Raw genomic sequence first — 6,825 nt, 5'->3', positions numbered from 1 at the left:
CAACTTCCTCTGTTTTCTTTATGAGGCTCATCTCAATGGCTCTGTTGTGGTCTGGGAGGTTATTTGCAAGGTCCCCATTAGTGACAAGTGCCAAACATATAGTCCTTGACTTTGAAGTTAGTATAGTCATTACACTAACACAGGCCACACGATGCTTAGATGCTGCAACAAGCTAGGGCTAGGGTCCATTTCCTTAAGTATCTTTACAATCTCAACAGCTTTGCCCTGGAATCAATATGAATTTAACAGAAGTATTTCAGGTCTTGAGATTAACAATTCAAGCGTATTCATGAATGCTGTCCTTTGGACATAGATCCAAGAAATAGTCCAAGCAAAGATGAGAGATTCCTAGAAGCATAATACATGTATATAGACAGACAGCTCTCCTCCTCTTCCTATATTGCAATCACCTAAATAAAGCATTAAACTCCCATCAGCAGAACTCTAGTAAACTGTTACATAGGCCAGGTCTACAGTACACAAAAATTGCCTGCATAACTATGTCAGGAGTGTGGGGAAAAAAATCACACCCATAAACCACATAGCTATGCCAGCAGTGCTCTTTCCATCTCCCTCACCACCTCCGACCTCTGTATAGAGGCAGCTTACACCAGGAAAAAATAAGGGTCCTTTTGCTAGTGTAGCTAGCGTTATTGGGAGACATGATTTAACTATACCCAATGTCCTTTTTTCTTACATTAACAAGCCTCCTAGTGACTTGTAATTTTGATCTGTACGTATATTTGAACATATTATGAGGCAACCTTAAGGTTGAGTAGGTTGTTTAAACTGTACTGATTAAATCCCATTTTCAGATAGTGTATAATCTGGTTTCTGTGATGTTCTGGGATGAAATCCATACCAGTGAGGGCTTGTGTCACAGCCTGCCCCACAATCTTGGGGGCTTACCAATGCTCACTGCTGTAGCTCCTAACCTGGGCTGCTCACAAGCACATCCCATCTTGCCAGTCACACACTGGGGGCAGCTTTGTCCCCAGCAGTCTGTTAGTAATATTCCAGTCAGACTCTGGCTTCCACCAGTCTTGGTTACTACTTTCAGGGTGACTTCAACAGACTCCGGGTCCCCAAATTTCACCAAAAACGTGTTCTGAACTGTCCAGTCCCTTTCCTGAACAGTTCAGATATTAAAGTTCTGTTGTCACTGTAAAGGGTGAATATTCAACAGTTTGCTATTTTAACTGGAGTTACCAAATCATTCAGTTTAAACATGACACTGGATTAGTTTAGACTAAAAATAAAATAAGTTTATTTAATTACAAAAATAGAGATTTTAAGTTAGTACAAGTATAAAGTATTAAAATCAGAAATGGTTACAAAATAAATGAAGATAAAATACTTTCTAGTAGGTAAAACTTAACAAGATAAAAGGTAAAATCCTTACCACATGCTTCCAGCAACAGGCCTGACCAAATTCTCAGGTCAGGATCATCCCACAAATTCAAAAGGCTGGTTCCTTTTTCTTCTTAGGCCTTGGCTACACTTGGCGGCAGCGCTGTGAAGCGCGAGTGTAGTCGCGCCGCCAGCGCTGCGAGAGCTCTCTCGCAGCGCTGCAAGTACTCCACCTCTCTGAGGGGAATAGCTTGCAGCGCTGAGAGAGAGCGTGCAGTGCTGCAGGCGCTGATTACACTGGCGTTTTACAGCGCAGCACTCGCTGCGCTCAGGGGGGGTGTTTTTTCACACCCCTGAGCGCAGCAAGTGCAGCACTGTGAATTGCCAGTGTAGCCAAGGCCTTAGGTGAAAGAGAGAGAAAGATCATGGGGTGTTTCTACCCCTCACTTTTCACCCCTTTGAAATGTATTTTCCTGAGGATTGTCCCTAGATAAAGGTCATTCCAGCTGTGAAGAAAGAGATTTGGAGTCCTGTGGTAAAAAACATTCCATGTTGTTGTTTGCTAAACTGCAGATTGAACTGTTCCTGCCCCCCTTTGTTGCCAAAGAGTAGCCACTTGACAGGTGATTGCCAATCAACTTTGATGATACCTGGCTAGAGGAATCAGCTAGTCTTTTGTCTTTGAGAAAGAACTTTACCCATTCCCCAGATTTGTCTGGTAAACACATTGTAGTCAGAATTACAGCTTATGTTCATAACTCTTAATACACATTTTGTACATACATTACACAATAATATTGATGATCAGTGGGTTATTGGTTTTTAAATGATATCTCACAAGGCATAATTTGCACAATATCATTACAATAGTGTGTAGGGTCTGAATATGGGGTGCTTTTGGTCAAAGTTTCTTAAAACGTTAGAATTTCTGTTAAGAAAGAAGGTTGGTGTTGAATATTAGCTAGGCTCCACCAAAACACACTTTCATCCTTTTTTTTTTATTTTTTTTTTTACTTTTTTTGTCCAGAATATAGCAGTTTGTTGCTCTTTATCAGAACAGATGGAAAAACAAAAAACACATGTTGTGATTTTTTTTTCTAAACATTGTTTCCATTTTCTATCATAATTTCATTTTTGTGGAGATTTTCTGATCAGCTCTGTTTTTTAAATAATGGATAAAATTCTCTTTCTGCACTTCTTAAGAATCGTCGATGCGTAAAAAGATTTCTGGGATATGAGTTCTTTTGCCAGCATTGTGATATTGGTAAAAGCCCTAGTGCAGATGTAGTTATACTGGTATAAAGGTGTCTTGAATCCAGGACCAGCCTTATGGGTGGGTGACATGGGCGACTGCTCATTGTCAGGGGGCAGTTGTCAAGAAGCAAGGAGTGGGGCAGGCCTGGGGTGCAAGGCCATGGAAGTTAGCTCAGGGCAATGAGGGGGGGAGGAAGGCAACATGGCCTAGGGGTACTGGGGAAGCAGCAGGGCCCAGGAAGGGTGGCGGATGGATCGGGAGGCAGCGGGGCTTGTGAGAAATGGGGGGGATGGGTGGGGAGCCCAGAGAGGCAGCTAGGCCAGAGGGTGATGGGGGGGTGGAGAGCCCAGGGAGGCTGTGGGGGCCAGAGGAGAGCGGGGTGGGGGAGTCAGCGAGGGCCAAAGTACAAGTTTGCCCAGGGTGCCATTTTCCCTAACGTCGGCCCTTCTTGAACCAATATAGCTTACTCACCACCGTGCTAGGTGTTTTTTGTTTGTTTGTTTGTTTTTGTCTTTTGCCACCGGCATAGTTAAAGTGGCAAAACTTTTTAATGTAGCTAAACTGTTAGAGGTATAGGACAGAATTTGCTGTTGAGGGGAGGGGATAAAGGGGCTTTAAACCACCCTTATGCCTTCCAGTTCTGAGCTGTTCCAGGGACTGGAGCAGTTCCTGGCATCCCTGGGGGGCTGTCAAAGTTACAGCAACCTCCTCAAGCTGTCTTATGGGCAGAAGCACTGCCCAGAATATACACAGTTCTATGCGTTCCAGCCCACCATGTCCCTCTCATCCCTAGCTCTGTCCCCTATGCCAGGGTTTGGGAGGGAGTCCTCAGAAGATAGTATTCAGCTGTCTTCCTTGTTCTGTTCAGGAATTCTCCTTCAGCCTGATTTGGGGTTTTTAGAAAACTTATAGACTCATAGACTTTAAGGTCAGAAGGGACCATTATGATCATCTGGTCTGACCCCCTGCATGCTGCAGGCCACAAAACCGTCCCTACCCCTTCCCTTGACTCTGCTGTTGAAGTCCCCAAATCCTGTGTTTTAGTGACTTCAATTGGCAGAGAACCCTCCTGCTAGCGATCCCTGCCCCATGCTGCGGAGGAAGGCGAAAAACCTCCAGGGCCTCAGCCAATCTACCCTGGAGGAAAATTCCTTCCTGACCCCAAATATGGCGATCAGTAAGACCCCGAGCATGTAGGCAAGAGTCTCCAGCCTGACCCCTGTTAGCCATTATACTATTCACCTGCCATTGCTTGGTATTCCTTGGCTAATATGTTTTACCATTAAACCATTCCCTCCATAAACTTATCTAACTTAATCTTAAAACCAGACAGGTCCCTTATACCAGAGTCAGCACATAACTGTTGATAGTGAGGGGGTGGAAACACAATTTAAAAGTTCTGGTAGTATGAAGAGGGGTGGCATATACACCCTATCAGAAATTGGGCTGGAGCATGACCCCATGGGCCCCTCACATGCATTTCCTTTGCTTTACAGTACTCCTGCCCCCATACCCAGTGTAAAGGGGCCGTGTATATATGTGAGAGAGAATTTCATCCAATACGTTCAGAAGCATTATGTACTTCATTAGAATCAGTATCAATATTGCTTCTAGGAAAGGAACATTATAGCTCAGTAAATGGCTGAATAGTGGTACTGTTGGGGTCACTAGGCCTGCCTGAGCCAAAGTTCTTCCATGTTTAAACTCTGTTCTTCCATGTTTAACTCTGATCGGCCTCAAAAGCCAAGGACAGAAATTGGAATGTGTAAACAGTCAGTTAGCAATTACGACCTTGCTCATACCAGGTACCAAGCGATAATGATGAGGTTTGCATGTTTCTAGCTGGAGAAGGGGTAATAAACTAAGGGTAAACAGGACCAAATAACTGTTTAGAGGAGTGTTACTAACAAGCTAGATTTATAGCCCTAGAATGATTTAACGGCTTAAATGTATAAACATGCCTTCGGTAGGGAGGGGAGGGGGAGTAGAGGGGGGGTGATAGAGAGGGGGATAGAGGGGGGGCTTAGTTGTAAAATGTATAAGAAGAGAGAAACTGTTTTTGCTGGTGTGCTTGATTTGAGACTTGCCTGTCTCCTTGCACCACTTTGAGATCTCAAATAAACTTTGATTGTTTCTCCACCCTGGTATGTTTATTGGCACGAAGCACACCGGGCAACGAACCCCGCTGTTGCTGTCCTCGGGCCTCTGTGCCGGAAACAGTACCATCAACATGTGTAGCAAAGTGTCTACTAAAACAGACATGGTCACTGTTTCTAGGAAAACAAGGAGATAATTTATTTTTTCATGAGCATGTTTGGGGGTATGGATGGGTGGTGGGGGTGAAGAAGTCTATCAGGTAATTGGCCAAAGATAAGCCTCTTTTAGTGAATGCTAGTGGATACCAATAGAAGTTCTGTAAAAAAAAATGGCATGTTTTATGTAAGTTTTCTTAATGGTTGGCTGATTCAAATACAACATTTCTTCATGAATTGTTGCTGTATTCAACATCAGCAGGTTTTCTAATATTTTTATTACTTTTGTCTGACACATTTATTGATCTCTGCACTATCACATTATTCATTATTTATTTTTATGCTTTAATGAAATGTATGTTCCCTTCTCATGTTCCACACTGTTAATGTGTTAATCAGATACTGTATTACAGTCAGACTGTTGAACATTAAAGTGAGAAATCATCTTCCATTTGCATGTTTTCAGTGTTCCAATGTTCTTTGTTTCTTTGGGAGATAATGTGAGAGTATGTATATTACCTAATGCTGACAGAAAGAGGCTATAATGATTAGGAGAGAGAATCAGACTAAATATTTGTAGAGATAAGGCGGGTGAGAATATATTTTATTGGACAAACTTCTGTTGATGAGAGAGACAAGATTTCAAGCGTACACAGAGCTCTTCTTTTGTAATCATTTATCAGACATATTCATTAGGAACATGTATCTGTATACAGGAGACCAACGACTGTTTCAGAAAATGCAATTATTGTCAAGTCTGGGAGCTTGTGTTTATTTTTCCTGATGGTATATGAATCTGTTGCTTGTGGTTTACTGAAAAGGGTGAACATGCTTCAGTAAAACAGCTGCAGCAAGATCATCGTAATTGAGAGAGGTGCTACAAGCAAGCCTACTGACTTGGCAAAAGCACAACAAGAGATCCAGTCTGGAGTGGGTATGCTTGGATTGTGAAGGGGGCTGGGAATTACCCTGTCTTCCACTCACATTTACTGATGTTAGTCGAATGGTGACGGAGCACTGCAGAGATGGCTATGTAATCCAGTTAGAAGATGGAAGAGGATTAAAGACCAAAGGGGGAAAAACACAGCAACTGAAGGATGAAGAATCAGAGGAGAAGCCTGAAGATCTTTTCTCTACTTGCCACCAGATGAGTATCTAACACAGTATGAGAAAGCCCACACTTCAGTACCTTTGGCTACATTTTTGCTTTACACACACAGAGACCTGTGTAGGGGGCCTGAGGAGATATATCACCCCCACATCAGGAGTGTTTTTTGCCTCAGGTTACACAAACTCCAAAGGGCTGCTCACTCTGAACTAACAATTACTATGGCACAGGTTGCTCCCCTGGAACATGGTCCCTGAAGGCAGGTACAGAACAGGGAATGGAGCAATGGACCTACCTTCTCTCTAACTCTTTCCCTGGAGAGGGAACAAAGATCAAACAAGCAGTCCTCACTCAGGGACACTTGCATAGCGATACTAGAGAGGGAAAGTTCCTTGCTAGCATGTCCATACAAGGACTAATCACAATCAGGCCTCTTGCAGGGAGAATTGGAGATACCAAGGAATCATTGGAGGAACACAGTGGAAATAACAACAACAACAACAACAAAAGAAAATTAAGAATCTCTTTGTCTTTTGACTCTCTTAATGACTGCCCCCTCATCTACTACCTTGTCAGTCTGAAAGTGACAGTCCATCTTTAGCTGTTTGATACCGCAGACAGGGGTAATGCACAGTATTGAGAAAGGGACATTCAAATGTGGGGGAAAGGGTATACTAATAACATACCATCTGTCTTCTGAACTGCTTTAACAAGGAGCCATTAACACCAACTGTCATTTATTACTGTTAAAAGGATAGTGACACAGCATGTGATAGCTCATATTAACTAAGTCCCAACCCCTCCTGGTTCTGCAGGCCTTTCAGATGTCATTATGTCAGAGCACTGAAAGCTTTCAGAAG

The sequence above is a fragment of the Chrysemys picta genome, chromosome 1 (assembly GCF_011386835.1).
Source record: "Chrysemys picta bellii isolate R12L10 chromosome 1, ASM1138683v2, whole genome shotgun sequence".
Lineage (NCBI taxonomy): Eukaryota > Metazoa > Chordata > Testudines > Emydidae > Chrysemys > Chrysemys picta.
This window is presented reverse-complemented; position numbering follows the sequence as displayed.